Source organism: Pristiophorus japonicus, unplaced genomic scaffold (assembly GCF_044704955.1).
Source record: "Pristiophorus japonicus isolate sPriJap1 unplaced genomic scaffold, sPriJap1.hap1 HAP1_SCAFFOLD_79, whole genome shotgun sequence".
NCBI classification, from domain to species: domain Eukaryota; kingdom Metazoa; phylum Chordata; class Chondrichthyes; family Pristiophoridae; genus Pristiophorus; species Pristiophorus japonicus.
In genome coordinates this window covers 1,477,377-1,495,000 of record NW_027254707.1, presented here as the reverse complement: position 1 = coordinate 1,495,000, position 17,624 = coordinate 1,477,377, and positions in this window count along the sequence as shown.

The window sequence follows — 17,624 nt, the reverse complement described above, 5'->3', positions numbered from 1 at the left end:
AGAGGCAGGGAGCGAGAGAGACGGACTGAGAGAGAGAGTCAGATTGAGTGACAGAGCGAGAGAGACAGACTGAGAGTCAGAAAGAGTGACAGAGCGAGAGAGTCAGAGGGAAAGAGAGTGAGACAGGGACACATAGAGACAGACAGAGAGATAGAGAGTGAGAGACAGAGAGAGTGCTGCAGACATAGCGAGAGAGCGAGAGAGACAGATAGACAGAGAGACATAGAGAGAGACAGAGAGGATAGAGGGAGGGAAAGACCGAGAGAGAGAAGGAGTGAGGGAGTCAGAGAGAGAGAAAAACAGAGAGACAGAAAGACAAAGAGAGATAGAGAGATAGAGACAGAGAGAGAGAAAGATAGAGAGAGAGAGAGAGAGAATTAGAGAGAGAGAGAGAGAGACAGGCAGACAGAGAGAGAGAGAGCGAGACAGAAAGAGAGACAGACAGACACAGAGAGAGAGAGCGACACAGAGAGTCAGAGACATAAAAAGAGACAGCGAGAGATAGAGAGACAGAGAGCAGGAGACAGAGAGTGAGAGAGAGATTGTGCGTGTGTGTGTCTCTCTCTCTCTCCCTCTATACATATATATATATATCTCTGTGTCAGTGTGTGTGTGTGTCTCTCTATCTGTCTCTCTCTGTATAGATTCTGGGATTTTTACAGGGCTATCGGGAGAGAGCGGGGCAATGGGATTAGTTTGGGGATTGATACAGGGCAATGGGAAGAGAGCGGGGCAGTGGGATTAGTTTAGGGATTGATACAGGGCTATGGGGAGAGAGCGGGGCAGTGGGATTAGTTTGGGGATTGATACAGGGCAATGGGAAGAGAGCGGGGCAGTGGGATTAGTTTGGGGATTGATTCAGTACTATGGGGAGAGAGCGGGGCAGTGGTAATAGTTTGGGGATTGATAAAGGACTATGAGGAGAGAGCGGGGCAGTGGGATTAGTTTGGGATTGATACAGGACTATGGGGAGAGAGCGGGACAGTGGGATTAGTTTTGGGTGAAATTGAGCATCCATTTTACATGAGATGCGTGGTGACCATTTTACACCAGGACACGTGTCTGGGTGATCTGTGAACAAACCTGGTTTACCTGTCTGGGCTCGGGGCTTTGTTTATTGGTCCCAGTCTCTGGGGCCTTCATGTGTTTGAAGTGTTTGAAGTCGGTCACACCTTTGTGAACCATTTCATTCTTTCAGGGCATTGATGGTAAACAGCTTCAATCCTGTGTATCTGTGAGGGGGCGACACAATCGAATTTACACCTTATTTAAACCAACAAAACTTGCTTCTCCATGTCCTGCCCTGCGAAGATATCCCACCGTTCCACAATGCAGCAATGTCTGAATCAGCCTTTGATCCCATATACCGGTCAATCTGAAACACTCAAAGCTTTCAGATCGAGAAACTAGATTTACCCCACACATTCCAACCCACAATTGGATGGTAAGCAAATCAAAAATGTCCCAGAAATGTGATTTGTTGCTGTGGGTTTAAACAGTTAGACTGCAATATGTCAGGGTACTTTTCAATCAAGGAAACATCAGAATGGGAATGAGAGACAGGGAGTGAGAAAAAGAGAGGTGGACAGGGTGAAGCAGTGAGAGAATTAGGGATAGAGAGAGCGTGTTGGCACAAAATAGAAAGAAAGAGAGAGATCGGAAATGGACAGTAGCAGAGACAGAGGAAAAATGAAAGAGAGATAGATGGATAGAAATTGGGAGCGAGGGAGAGAGTGAGGGAGCGAGATGGAGAGAGGGAGACAGAGAGACTGACAATGAGCGAGAGAGAGAGAGAGGAACAGAGATAAAGAGAGGGAGAGAGACAGGGAGACTGGATGAGAGAGCGAGAGAGAGAAAGGGACATAGATACATAGAGGGAGAGAGACAGGGAGACTGACAGAGAGAAAGCGAGATTGACAGAGTGAGTTGGGCATTTAATCTCCCTCCACACTGTCCCATCAAACACTCCCAGGGCAGGTAAAGCACATGGTTAGATAAAGAGTAAAGCTCCATCTACACTGTACATCAAACCCTCCCAGGGCAGGTACAGGGGTTTTAGATACAGAGTAAAGCTCCCTCTGCACTGTCCCATCAAACACTCGCAGGGCAGGTAAAGCACGGGGTTAGATAAAGAGTAAACTCCATCTACACTGTCCCATCAAACATTCCCAGGGCAGGTACAGGGGTTTAGATACAGAGGAATATCCCTCGACACTGTCCCATCAAAAACTCCCAGGGCAGGTACAGCACGGGGTTAGATACAGAGTAAAGCTCCCTCTACACTGTCCCATCAAACTCTCCCAGGTCAGGTACAGGGGGTTAGATACAGAGTAAAGCTCCCTCTAAACTGTCCCATCAAACACTCCCAAATCAGGTACAGGGGGTTAAATACAGAGTAAAGGTCCCTCTACACTGTCCCATCAAACACTCCCAGGTCAGGTACAGGGGGTTAGATACAGAGTAAAGCTCCCTCTACACTGTCCCATCAAACACTCCCAGGTCAGGTACAGGGGGTTAGATACAGAGTAAAGCTCGATCTACACTGTCCTATCAAACACTCCCAGGTCAGGTACAGAGGGTTAGATACAGAGTAAAGCTCCCTCTACACTGTCCCATCAAACACTCCCAGGGCAGGTACACTTTAAGAAGCCAACGTTAAATTAGAGAGTAGTCGGTCTCTGTAACCAATCTCCCAGTGTTAACATAAAATGGCGACCATTGACAAATGCAAAATCGATGGCTGAAGATCGGTGTGTGCATTGTCACTGTGGTTCTGGGAGAGCTTCAGAGAGACAGAGAGAGGGAGAGATATACAGAGAGACTGAAATAGAGAGAGAGAGAGAGATGGGAAAGACAGAGAATGACAAGGAGGGGTAGAGAGAGAGAGAGACAGAGAGAGAGAGCGAGGCAGAGCAAGACAGAGAGAGAGACAGAGAGAGCGGCAGAGCGAGAGAGACAGTAAGCCAGAGGGGAAGACAGAGAAAGACAGAGAGACGGAGAGATAGAGAGAGAGAGAGACAGACAGAGAGAGAGAGAGCGGGAGAGAGAGTGCGAGAGAGAGAGCTAGAAACAGATAGAAAGAGATATAGAGAGACAGAGATATATAGAGAGGGAAAGAGATACAGGCAGAGAGAGAGAGAGACCGGGAGAGACAGAGAGCGAGAGAGGGAGAAAGATAGAGATCGACACAGCGACAGAGATAGAGGCAGAGATATATATAGAGGCACAGAAGCACAGAGAGAGAGAGACATAGAGAGAGCGACAGAGAGAGAGACAGAGAGAGAGAGACAGCGAGAGAGATAGAGGCAGAGAGAGAGAAGAGAGAGAGATGGAGAGAGAGAGAGAGAGAGACAGAGAGAGTGAGGAAGAGAGAGAGACAGAGAGAGAGAGAAAGGCAGAGTCAGAGACAGAGGGAGATAGAGACAGAGAGAGAGAGAGAGACAGACAGTAAGAGAGCGCGCGAGAGAGAGATAGCGAGTGAGAGAGAGAGACACAGAGTGAGAGAGAAAGAGACAGAGAGCGACAGAGCGAGACAGAGAGAGAGACAGAGTGACAGGGAGAGGCAGACAGAGATAGGCAGTCAGAGGTAGATAGAGAGAGAGAGACAGAGAGAGACATTCGGAGAGAGAGCCAGAGATAGGCAGACAGAGCGAGATAGAGAGAGACAGAGTGAGAGAGACAGAGAGAGAGAGACACACAAAGAAAAATACAGAGCGAGAGAGAGAGAGACAAAGAGAGACCGAGTGAGAGAGAGAGACAGAGACAGAGAGAGAGAGAGAGAGAGAGAGAGAGAGAGAGAGAGGGAGAGTGATAGGGAGACTGCACGAGAGAGCGAGAGGGAGAGAGAGGGACAGAGATATACAGACGGAGTGAGACAAATAGACTGGAAGAGAGAGCGAGAGAGAGAGAGGAACAGACAGAGTGAGAGACTGACAGAGATAAAGCGAGAGGGAAAGAGAGAGTTGGGCACTTAATCTCCCTCCATTCTGTCCCATCAAAACCTCCCGGGCATTTAAAGCACGGGGTTAGATATAGAGTCCCTCTCTCTCGCTCTCTCTTTCAGTCTCCCTGTCTCTCTGTCAGTTTCTCTCTCTGTTTGTTCCTCTCTCACTCTCGCTCTCTACACTATCCAATCAAACACTCCCAGGGCAGGTACAGGGCGTTAGATACAGAGTAAAGCTCCCTCTACACTGTCCCATCAAACACTCCCAGGGCAGGTACAGCACGGGGTTAGATATAGAGTAAAGCTCCCTCTACAGTATCCCATCAAACACTCCCAGGGCAGCTACATGGAGTTAGATACAGTGTAAAGCTCCCTCTACACTGTCCCATCAAACACTCCCAGGGCAGGTACAGGGGGTTAGATACAGAGTAAAGCTCCCTCTACACTATCCCATCAAACACTCCCAGGGCAGGAACAGGGGGTTAGACACAGAGTAAAGCTCCCTCTACACTGTCCCATCAAACACTCCCAGGGCAGGTACACCTTTAAGCAGCTAACGTTAAATTAGAGAGTAGTCGGTCTCTGTAATCAATCTCCCAGTGTTAACATCAAATGGCGACCATTACCAAATGTAAAATGGATGATTCAAGATCGGTGTGTGCATTGTCATTGTGGTTCTGGGAGAGCTTCAGAGAGAGAGAGAGGGAGAGATATACCGAGAGACTGAAAGAGAAAGAGAGATAGTGAGAGGGAGATACAGAGTGGGAGAGAGACAGAGAGAGAGAGAGATTGATAGAGAGAGAGGGAAAGGCGGAGACAAAGATATGGAGAGATACAGAGAGAGAGAGAGAGAGAGACAGATTGCCAGAGCGAGAGGGAAAGGCAAAGAGAGAGAAAAACAGATACGGAGAGAGAAAGAGAGGGCGAAAGATAGAGAGAGAAAGAAACAGACGAAAGAGAGAGAGAGGAGTTGAAAGACACAGAAAGATAGAGAGACAGAGAGAGAGACAGAGAGAGAGCGAGAGTGAAAGATAGAGAGAGATCGACAGACAGATAGAGAGAGAGACAGAGATAGGTAGACAGACAGAGAGAGACAGAGAGACTCAGAGAGAGAGGGTGCGATAGAGGCAGAGAGAGAGAAAGAGGCAGAGAGAGACAAACGGAAAGAGAGGCAGAGAAAGAGATAAAGAGACAGAGATAGAGACAGAGATAGAGAGAGTGAGGGAAAGACAGAGATAAATTCAGGGAGAGAGAGAGACAGAGCGAGAGGGAGAGAGAGACAGAGAGAGAGGGAAAGACAGATAGAGAGACAGAGAGATATTCAGAAAGAGAGAAATACAGAGAGACAGATAGACAGATCGAGAGAGAGACAGAGAGAGAGAGACAGAGATAAAGACAGAGAGCGAGAGCGAGGCAGCGTGAGAGCGACAGAGAGTGAGAGAAAGAGAATGAAATAGCGATGGAGAGAGAGAGGGAAACACAGTGATAGAGACACAGAAAGAGCGAGAGGCAGAGAGAGAGAGAGACAGAGAGAGAGAGAGACAGAGAGAGAGAAAGAAAGACAGAGAGAGAGAGACTGAGGGAGAGAGTCAGAGACATGGAGAGATAGAGACAAAGAAAAAGAGATTCAGAGAGTCAGAGAGCACGCGGGAGAGAGACAGAGATGGAGAGAGAGATAGCAAGAGAGGGAGAGGGAGAGACACAGAGTGAGAGAAAAAGAGACAGAGAGACAGAGAGTGACAGAGAGCGAGATAGAGAGACGGAGAGAGTCAGTCGGAGAGAGAGCTAGAGATAGGCAGACAGAGATAGAGATAGAGAGATAGAGCAAGACAGAGAGTGACAGAGTGAGAGAGAGAGAGACAGAGTGAGAGAGAAAGAGACAGAGAGCGACAGAGCGAGACAAAGAGAGAGACAGAGTGACAGGGAGAGGCAGACAGAGATAGGCAGACAGAGGGAGATAGAGAGAGAGAGACAGAGAGAGACATTCGGAGAGAGAGCCAGAGATAGGCAGACAGAGCGAGATAGAGAGAGACAGAGTGAGAGAGACAGAGAGAGAGAGAGACACACAAAGAAAAATACAGAGCGAGAGAGAGAGACAGAGAGAGACCGAGTGAGAGAGAGAGAGAGAGAGAGAGAGAGAGACAGAGACAGAGAGAGAGAGAGAGAGAGAGAGAGAGAGAGGGAGAGTGATAGGGAGAATGCACGAGAGAGCGAGAGGGAGAGAGAGGGACAGAGATATACAGAGGGAGTGAGACAAATAGACTGGAAGAGAGAGCGAGAGAGAGAGAGGAACAGACAGAGTGAGAGACTGACAGAGAAAGCGAGAGGGACAGAGAGAGTTGGGAAATTAATCTCCCTCCACTCTGTCCCATCAAAACTTCCCGGGCAGTTAAAGCACGGGATTAGATATAGAGTCCCTCTCTCTCGCTCTCTCTTTCAGTCTCCCTGTCTCTCTGTCAGTCTCTCTCTCTGTCTGTTCCTCTCTCACTCTCGCTCTCTACACTATCCCATCAAACACTCCCAGGGCAGGAACAGGGGGTTAGACACAGAGTAAAGCTCCCTCTACACTGTCCCATCAAACACTCCCAGGGCAGGTACACCTTTAAGCAGCTAACGTTAAATTACAGAGTAGTCGGTCTCTGTAATCAATCTCCTAGTGTTAACATCAAATGGCGACCATTAACAAATGTAAAATGGATGACTGAAGATCGGTGTGTGCATTGTCACTGTGGTTCTGGGAGAGCTTCAGAGAGACAGAGAGAGAGAGAGAGGGAGAGATATACCGAGAGACTGAAAGAGAAAGAGAGATAGTGAGAGGGAGATACAGAGTGGGAGAGAGACAGAGAGAGAGAGATTGATAGAGAGAGAGGGAAAGGCGGAGACAAAGACATGGAGAGATACAGAGAGAGAGAGAGAGAGAGACAGATTGCCAGAGCGAGAGGGAAAGGCAAAGAGAGAGAAAAACAGAGACGGAGAGAGAAAGAGAGGGCGAAAGATAGAGAGAGAAAGAAACAGACGAAAGAGAGAGAGAGGAGTTGAAAGACACAGAAAGATAGAGAGACAGAGAGAGAGACAGAGAGAGACAGAGAGAGAGCGAGAGTGAGAGATAGAGAGAGATCGACAGACAGATAGAGAGAGAGACAGAGATAGGTAGACAGACAGAGAGAGACAGAGAGACTCAGAGAGAGAGGGTGAGAGATAGAGGCAGAGAGAGAGAAAGAGGCAGAGAGAGACAAACGGAAAGAGAAGCAGAGAAAGAGATAAAGAGACTGAGATAGAGACAGAGATAGAGAGAGTGAGGGAAAGACGGAGATAAATTCAGGGAGAGAGAGAGAGAGAGAGCGAGAGGGAGAGAGAGACAGAGAGAGAGGGGAAGACAGATAGAGAGACAGAGAGAGAGTCAGAGAGAGAGGAATACAGAGCGACAGATAGACAGATCGAGAGAGAGACAGAGAGAGAGAGACAGAGATAAAGACAGAGAGCGAGAGCGAGGCAGCGTGAGAGCGACGGAGATTGAGAGAAAGAGACAGAAATAGCGATGGAGAGAGAGAGGGAAACACAGTGATAGCGACACAGAAAGAGCGAGAGGCAGAGAGAGAGAGAGACAGAGAGAGAGAGAGAGACAGAGAGAGAGAGAAACAGGGAGAGACAGATACATAGATAGATAGAGAGAGACAGAGAGAGAGAAAGAAAGACAGAGAGAGAGAGACTGAGGAAGAGAGTCAGAGACATGGAGATATAGAGACAAAGAGAAAGAGATTCAGAGAGTCAGAGAGCACGCGGGAGAGAGACAGTGATGGAGAGAGAGATAGCAAGAGCGGGAGAGGGAGAGACACAGAGTGACAGAAAAAGAGACAGAGAGACAGAGAGTGAAATAGAGAGAGATAGAGAGACAGAGAGAGTCAGTCGGAGAGAGAGCTAGAGATAGGCAGACAGAGATAGAGATAGAGAGATAGAGCAAGACAGAGAGTGACAGAGTGAGAGATAGTGACAGAGAGAGACAGAGTGAGAGAGAGAGAGAGACAGGGAGAGAGTGAATCAGAGACACAGAGAGAGAGATAGCGAAAGGGAGGGAAAGGCAGATAGAGATAGAGAGAGAGTCAGAGAGAGGGAAACACAGAGAGAGAGAGACAGAGAGAGGGGGAAACACAGAGAGAGACAGAAGGAGAGTGAGAGAGAGACAGAGAGAGAGGGAAAGTTGGAGAGCGAAACAGAAACAGAGAGAGAGAGACAGAGCGAGATCGACAGACAGATAGAGAGCGAGAAAAAGAGATAGGCAGACAGACAGAGTGAGAGACAGAATTATAGAGAGACACAGAGAGAGAGAGAGACAGAGAGAGAGGGAGAGACGGAGCGAGACAGAGAGAGACTCAGAGAGTGAAGGTGAGCGAGTGAGAGAGAGAGAGACAGAGAAAAATACAGAGCTAGAGAGAGAGAGAGAGAGAGACAGAGAGAGACAGGGACAGAGAGAGAGAGACAGGGAGAGAGTGAAAGAGAGAGATGCAGGGAGAGAGTGAAAGAGAGAGAGAGAGCCAGAGAGACAGTCAGAGAGAGAGAAAGAGAGCGAGACAGAGAGCGAAAGAGACAGAGAGAAAGACATAGAGAAAGACAGAGAGAGAGAGATAGACAGAGAGAGAGAGGGAATGAAAGATAGAGGGACAGAGAGAGAGAGAGAGAGAGAGAGACAGTGGGATTAGTTTGGCGATTGATACAGAGCTATGCTGAGAGAGCGGGGCAGTGGGATTAGTTTGGGGATTGATACAGGACTATGGGGAGAGAGCGAGGCAGTGGGATTAGTTTGGGGATTGATACAGGGCTATGGGGAGAGGGCAGGGCAGTGGGATTAGTTTGGGGATTGATACAGGACTATGGGGAGAGAGCGGGGCAGTGGGATTAGTTTGGGTGAAATTGAGCACCCATTTTACATGAGATGCGTGGTGACCATTTTACACCAGGACACGTGTCTGGGTGATCTGTGAACAAACCTGGTTTGCCTGCCTGGGCTCGGGGCTTTGTGTATTGGTCCCAGTCTCTGGGTCCTTCGTGTGTTTGAAGAGTTTGAAGTTGGTCACATCATTTCATTCTTTCAGGGCTTTGATGGTAAAAGCTTCAATCCTGTGTATCTGTGAGGGGGCGACACAATCGAATTTACACCTTATTCAAACCAACAAAACTTGCTTCTCCATTTCCTGCCCAGCGAAGATATCCCACCGTTCCACAATGCAGCAATGTCTGAATAAGCCTTTGATCCCATATACCGATCAATCTGAACCACTCAAAGCTTTCAGATGGAGAAACTAGATTTAACCCACACATTCCGACCCACAATTGGATGGTTAGCAAATGAAAAATGTCCCATAAATGTGACTTATTGCTGTGGCTTTAAACAGTCAGGCTGCAATATGTCAATTTTCAATCAAGGAAACATCAGAATGGGAATGAGAGACAGGGAGAGAGAAAAAGAGAGGTGGACAGAGAGAAGCAGTGAGAGAATTAGTGACAGAGAGAGCGTGTTGGCAGAAAAGAGAAAGAAAGAGAGAGATAGGAAATGGACAGAAGCAGAGATAGAGGAAAAAGTGAAAGAGAGATAGATGGATAGAAATTGGGAGTGAGGGAGAGAGTGAAGGAGCGAGACGGAGGGAGGGAGACAGAGGAACTGACAGAGAGCGAGATAGGGAGAGGAACAGAGATACAGAGAGGGAGAGAGACAGGGAGACTGGATGAGAGAGCGAGAGAGAGAAGAACAGACAGAGATAGCGAATGACAGAGAGAAAGCGAGAGTGACAGAGAGAGTTGGGCATTTAATCTCCCTCCACACTGTCGAATCAAATCACCCCGGCCAGGTACAGCATGGGGTTAGATACAGAGTAAAGTTCCCTCTACACGGTCCAATCAAACACTCCCAGGGCAGGTACAGCACGGGGTTAGATATAGAGTAAAGCTCCCTCTACACTGTCCAATCAAACATTCCCAGGGCAGGGACACCTTTAAGCAGCTAACGTTAAATTAGAGAGTTTTCGGTCTCTGTAATCAATCTCGCAGAGTTAACATAAAATTGCGTCCATTAAAAAATGTACAATGGATGACTGAAGATCGGTGTGTGCATTGTCACTGTGGTTCCGAGAGAGCTTCAGAGAGACAGCGAGCGAGAGAGGGAGTGATATACAGAGAGACTCAAAGAGAGAGAGAGAGCGACCAAGAGAGAGAAATACAGAGTGGGAGAGAGACAGAGAGAGAGAGAGAGAGATTGATAGACAGAGAGAGGGAAAGGCAGAGATAAAGACATGGAGAAATACAGAGAGACAGAGAGAGAGAGAGATAGAGAGAGAGACATAGCGAGAGAGAGCGAGGCAGAGCAAGATAGAGAGAGAGAGAGACAGAGGGGAAGACAGAGAAAGACAGAGGGGTAGAGTGAAAGAGACACAGAGAGGGAGAGAAAGTGTGAGAGGGAGAGAGAGAGAGCTAGAAACTGATAGAGACAGATAGAGAGCGTGACAGAGATTTCTAGAGAGGGAAAGAGATACAGACATAGATAGAGATTGAGATAGAGAGTGAGAGAGAGAGAAAGATAGAGATAGACACAGATAGAGAGAGATACAGAGACAGGGATATATAGAGAGACAGAGAGGCACAGAGAGAAAGAGAGATAGAGAGAGCGACAGAGAGAGACAGATCGAGAGAGACGGAGAGAGAGCGAGACAGACAGAGAGAGAGATAGAGACAGAGAATGAAAGACAGAGAGACAGAGACACGGAGAGAGAGAGACAGAGAGTCAGAGAGCGCGCGCGAGAGTGAGATAGAGTGGGATAACGAGAGAGGGAGAGGGAGAAACACAAAGTGAGAGAAAGAGATAAAGAGACAGAGAGCGACAGAGAGAGACAGTCGGAGAGAGAGACAGAGATAGGCAGAAAGAGAGAGATAGACAGAGAGAGACGCTGAGAAGAATACAGAGCGAGAGAGAGAGAGGCAGAGAGAGACAGAGCGAGAGAGAGAGCGAGAGAGACAGGGGGAGACTGAAACAGAGAGACTGAGAGAGAGAAACATAGAGCGAGACAGAGAGAGAGAGACCGAGAGTCACACAGAAATATACAGACTGAGAGAGAGAAACGGAGAGTGAGACAGAGATAGGGAGGCAGAGCGAGCGAGAGAGAGAGATAGAATTATAGGGATAGACAGAGAGAGAGAGAGATGGAGAGAAAGAAAGAGAATGAGAATCAGAGAGAGAGATAGTGAGAGAGAGGGAAAGGCAGATAGAGACAGAGAGAGAGAGTCAGAGAGAGGGAAACACAGAGAGAGAGAGAGAGAGAGAGAGAGAGAGAGGGAGCGAGACAGAGACAGAGACAGAGAGAGAAAGATTGATAGAGAGAGGGGGAAAGACGGAGATAAAGCCACGGAAAGATACAGAGAGAGAGACAGAGAGAGAGGGAAAGTTGGAGAGAGAAACAGAAACAGAGAGAGAGACAGAGAGAGAGAAACAGAGCGAGAGAGACAGAGAGAGATCGACAGAGAGATATAGAGAGAGACAGAGCTAGGCAGACAGACAGAGAGATACAGAGACAGAATTGTAGAGATACAGAGAGAGAGACACACACAGAGAGAGGGAGAGACGGAGCGAGATAGAGAGAGACTCAGAGAGAGAAAGTGAGAGAGCGAGAGAGAGAGAGACAGAGAAAAATACAGAGCGAGAGAGGGACACAGAGAGAGACAGAGCATGTGAGAGTGAGATAGGGAGAGAGTGAAAGAGAAAGAGAGAGACAGATAGACAGGCAGAGAGAGAGAAAGAGAGGGAGAGACAGATAGACAGACAGAGAGAGAGAGAGACAGAGAGATAGACTGAGAGAGAGACAGAGACAGTGAAAGAGAGATTGAGAGGAGAGGGAAAATTGGAGATAAAGATAGGGAGAGATACAGGGAAAGAGACAGATACAGAGCGAGAGGGAGAGAGAGACAGAGAGGGAAAGATGGAGAGAGAAACATAGAGAGAGTGAGAGAGAGAGGGAAAGACAGAGAAAGAGAGTGAGGCAGGGAGAGAGACAGCGACAGAGACAGATAGAGGCAGGGAGAGAGGGGGAAAGAGATAGAGACAGAGTGAGAGAGAGAGACAGAGACAGAGACAGAGACAGAGAGAGACAGGGAGAGGGGGAGAAAGAGAGAGAGACAAAAAGTGAGAGACAGAGACAGAGAGTGAGAGAGAGGGGAAAACAGAGAAAGACAGAGATAGAGAGAGACATACAGAGAGCGTGGAAAAGAAACAGACAGAGAGAGAGAGAGAGATAGAGAGAGAGAGAGAGATAGAGACAAATAGAGAGAGATAGAGACAGAGATAGAAAGAGAAGGAGAGAGATACATGGAGAGGGAGACCGAGAGAGACCGAGAGAGACATAGAGCGAGACAGAGCGTGAGAGGGAGAGAGACAGAGAGAGAGAGAGGGAGAGGGAGAGAGAGAGATAGACAAAGTGAGAGAGAGAGAGAGAGAGAGATAGAGACAGAGAGAGAGAGACAGAGGGTCAGAGAGAGCAAGAGAGAGAGCAAGACAGAGATAGATAGCGAGAGAGAGAGAGATGCACAGGGAGAGGTAGAGAGAGAGAAAAAAAGAGACTGAGAGATAGGGAGATAGAGAGATAGAGAGCGATAGAGACAGAGAGAGAGAGAGAGACAGCGAGTCAGAGTGCACGCGAGAGAGAGAGTGAGACAGAGACAGATAGCGAAAGGGATGGAGATCCACAGGGAGAGACAGAGATAGAGATAGACAGAAACAGAGAGAGACAGAGAGACAGAGAGAGAGAGTCAGAGATAAGCAGATAGAGAGAGATAGAGTGTGAGAGAGTGAGAGAGACAGAGAGAGAGAGGCAGAGTGCGAGAGGCTGAGAGAGACTGAGACAGAGGCATAGAGAGGTAGAGAGATAGACAGATTGAGAGAAACAGAGAGATACAAAGTGAGAGACAGAGAGAGACAGAGAGAGAGAGGCAGAGACAGAGGCAGAGAGAGAAAGTGACAGACATAATGAGATAGAGAGAGAGACACACACAGAGTGAGAGAGACAGAGAGAGACACAGACCCTTGTAGCACTGGACTGTGACTCTTGTGAGACAGGAATGTTTCCGCTGTGGGACTGGACTGTGATCCCTGTGGGAGTGGACAGTGATCCCTGTGTGACTGGACTGTGATCCCTGGTGCACTGGACTGTGATCCCTGTTGGACTGGACTGTGATTCTGTGGGAATGGACTGTGATCCCTGTGGGACTGGACAGTGACCCCTGTGGGACTGGAGTGTGATCCATGTGGGACTGGACTGTAACCCCTGCGGGACTGGACTGTGACCACTGTGGGACTGGACTGTGACCCCTGTGGGACTGGACTGTAACACCTGTGGGACTGGACTGTAACACCTCTGGGACTGGACTGTTATCCCTTTGGGGCAGGGCAGTCACCGGTTTGGTCCTGGGCTGTGACCACTGTGGTACTGGACTGTGACCCCTGTGGGACTGGACTGTGATCCCTGTGGGACTGGACTGTGACCGCTGTGGGACTGGACTGTAACCCCTGTGGGACTGGACTGTAACCCCTGTGGGACTGGACTGTTATCCCTTTGGGGCAGGACTGTCACCCCTGTGGTACTGGACTGTGACCCCTGTGGTACTGGTCTGCGACCCCTGTGGGACTGGACTGTGACCCCTGTGGGACTGGACTGTGACCCTGTGGGACTGGACAGTGATCCCTGTGGGACTTGACTGTGACCCCTGTGGGATTGGACTGTGACCCCTGTGGGACTGGACTGTGATCCCTGTTGGACTGGATTATGATCCATGTGGGACTGGACTGTAACCCCTGTGGTACTGGACTGTGTCCCCTGTGGGACTAGACTGTGACCCCTGTGGGACTGGACTGTATCCCCTGTGGGACTGGACTGTGATCCCTGTGGGACTGGACTGTGATCCCTGTGGGACGGGACTGTGATCCCTGAGGTACTGGACTGTGATCCTTGTAGGACCGGACTGTGATCCCTGTGGGACTGGACTGAGATTCCTCTGATGACTGGACTGTGATTCCCTCGGGACTGAATTGTGATCCCTGTGGGATTGGACTGTTATCCCTGTGGGACAGGACTGTGAACCTGTGGGACTGGACTATGATCCCTGTGTGACTGGACTGTTATCCCTTTGGGATTGGACTGTGATCCCTGTGGGACTGGACTGTGATTCCTTCGGGACTGGACTGTGATCCCTGTGGGACAGGGCTGTGATCCCTGTAGGACTGGACTTTGATCTCTTTGGGAATGGACTGTGATCACTGTGTGACTGAAATATGATCCCTGTGGGACATGAATGAGATCCTTGTGGGACAGGACGGTGATCACTGTGGGATTGGACTGAGTTCCCTGTGTGACTGGACTGTGAACCCTGTGTCACTGGATTCTGACCACTGTGGGCAGGGCTGTGATCCCTGTGGGACTGGACATTGATCCACGTGAGACTAGACTTTGAACCCTGTGAGACAGGAATGTGACTGCAGTGGTCCTGGACTGGAAACCCTGTGGCGCTGGACTGTGATCCATGTGGGACTTGACTGCGATCCCTGTGGGACTGGACTGCGATCCCTGTGGGACTGGACTGCGATCCCTGTGGGACTGGACTGTGACCCCTGTGGGACTGGACTGCGATCCCTGTGGGACTGGACTGTGATCTTTGTGGGACTGTACATGAACCACTGTGGGACGGAACTGCGATCCCTGTGGGACTGGACTGTGACCCCTGTGGGACTGGACTGCGATCCCTGTGGGACTGGACTGTGATGTTTGTGGGACTGTACATGAACCCTGTGGGACGGAACTGCGATCCCTGTGGGACTGGACTGTGATCCCTGTGGGACTGGAGTGTGACCCATGTGGGACTGGACTGCGATCCCTGTGGAACTGGACTGTGATCCCTGTGGGACTGGATTGTGATTCCTGTGGGAATGGACTGTGAGCCCTGTTGGACAGGAGTGTGATCCCTGTGGGACTGGATTGTGATCCCTGTGGGAATGGACTGTGACCCCTGTCGGACTGGATTGTGATCCCTGTGGGAATGGACTGTAACCCCTGCTGGACTGGACTGTGGTTCCTGTGGGACAGGAATGAGATCCTTGTGGGACAGGAGGGTGATCAAAGTGGGATTAACTGTGCTCCCTGTGTACTGGACTGTGAACCCTGTGGCACTGTACTCTGACTACTGTGGGCAGGACAGTGATCCTTGTGGGACTGGACACCCGCACTGTGGGACAGGACTGTAATCCCATCGGGACTGGACTGTGATCCCTGTGGGACTGGACTGTGATCCTTGCGTGACTGCACTGTGACCCCTGTGTGACTGGACTGTGATACTTGTGGGACAGGACGGTGATCACTGTGGGATTGGACTGTGTTCCCTGTGGCACTGGACTGTTATCTCTTCGGGACGGGACTTTGATCCCTGTGGGACTGGACTGTGATCGCTTCTGGACTGGACTGTGATCTCTGTGGGACAGGACTATGATCCCTGTGGGACAGGACTGTGATCCCTGTGGGACTGGACTGTGATCCCTGTTGGACTGGATTGTGATCCATGTGGGACTGGACTGTAACCCCTGTGCTACTGGAGTATGACCCCTGTGGGACTGGACTGTGTCGCCTGTGGGACTGGACTGTAACCCCTGTGCGACTGGACTGTGACCCCTGTGGGACTGGACTGCGAACCCTGTGGGACTGGACTGTGATCCCTGTGGGACTGGATTGTGATCCCTGTGGGAATGGACTGTGACCCCTGTTGGACAGGACTGTGATCCCTGTGGGACTGGATTATGATCCCTGTGGGACTGGACTGTGACCCCATTGGGACTGGACTGTGACCCTTGTGTGACTGGAATGTGACACGTGTGCGAATGGACGTATCCCGTGTGGGACTGGATTGTGACCTCTGTGGGACTGGACTGTGACCCCTCTGGGACTGGACTGTGATCCCTGTGGCACTGGACTGTGATCCCTGTTGCACTGGACTGTGACCCCTCTTGGACTTTACGGTAACCACTGTGGTACTGGAATGTGTCCCCTGTGGGACTGGACTGTAACCCCTGTGGGACTGGACTGTGAACCCTGTGGGACTGGACTGTGACCCCTGTGGGACTGGACTGTGACCCCTGTGGGACTGGACTGTGATCCCTGTGGGAATCGACTGTGACCCCTGGGAGACTGGACTGTGACCCCTCTGGGACTGGACTGTGACACCTGTTGGACTGGACTGTGATCCCTGTCGGACTGGACTGTGATCCCTGTCGGACTGGACTGTGACCCCTGTGGGATAGGACTGTGATCCCTGTGGGACTGGACTGTGAACCCTGTGCGACTGGACTGTGTCCCCTGTGGGACTGGATTGTGATCCCTGTGGGACTGGACTGTGATCCCTGTGGGATAGGACTGTGATCCCTGTGGGACTGGACTGTGATCCCTGTGGGACTGGACTATGATCCCTGTGGGACGGGACTATGATCCCTGTGGGACTGGACTGAGATCCTTGTAGGACTGGACTTTGATCCCTGTGGGACTGGACTGAGATTCCTCTGATGACTGGACTGTGATCCCTTCGGGACTGGATTGTGATCCCTGTGGGATTGGACTGTTATCACTGTGGGACTGGACTGTGATCACTGTGGGATTTGACTGTTATCCCTGTGGGAGAGGACTGTGAACCTGTGGGACTGGACTGTGATCCCTGTGGGACTGGAATGTGATCCCTTCGGGACTGGACTGTGATCCGCGTGGGACAGGACTGTGATCCCTGTGGGACTGGACTTTGATCTCTTTGGGAATGGACTGTGATCCCTGTAGGACTGAAATATGATCCCTGTGGGACAGGAATGAGATCCTTGTGGGACAGGACGGTGATCACTGTGGGATTGGACTGAGTTACCTGTGTGACTGGACTGTGAACCCTGTGGCACTGGACTCTGACCCCTGTGTTACTGGACTCTGACCACTGTGTGCAGGGCTGTGATCCCTGTGGGACTGGACATTGATCCCCGTGAGACTAGACTTTGATCCCTGTGAGACAGGAATGTGACCCCAGTGGGCCTGGATGTAAATCCTGTGGCGCTGGACTGTGATCCATGTGGGACTTCACTATGATCCATGTTGGACTGGACTGTGATCCCTGTTCGTCTGGACTGTGATCATTGTTGGACTGGACTGTAACCCCTGTGGGACTGGACTGTGATTCCTGTGGGACAGGAATGTGATCATTGTGGGTCAGGACGGTGAACAATGTGGGATTAAACTGTGTTCCCTGTGTACAGGACTGTGAACCCTGTGGCACTGTATTCTGACCCCAGTGGCACTGGACTCTGACCCCTGTGGGCAAGATTGTGATCCTTGTGGGACTGGACACCCGCACAGTGGGACAGGACTGTAATCCCATTGGGACTGGACTGTGATCCCTGTGGGACTGGACTGTGATCCTTCCGTGACTGCACTGTGACCCCTGTGTGACTGGACTGTGATCCTTGTGGGGCAAGACAGTGATCATGTGGGATTGGACTGTGTTCCCTGTGGCACTGGACTGTTATCCCTTCGGGACTGGAATGTGATTCATGTGGGACTGGACTGAGATTCCTCTGATGACTGGACTGTGATCCCCTCGGGACTGGATTGTGATCCCTGTGGGATTGGAC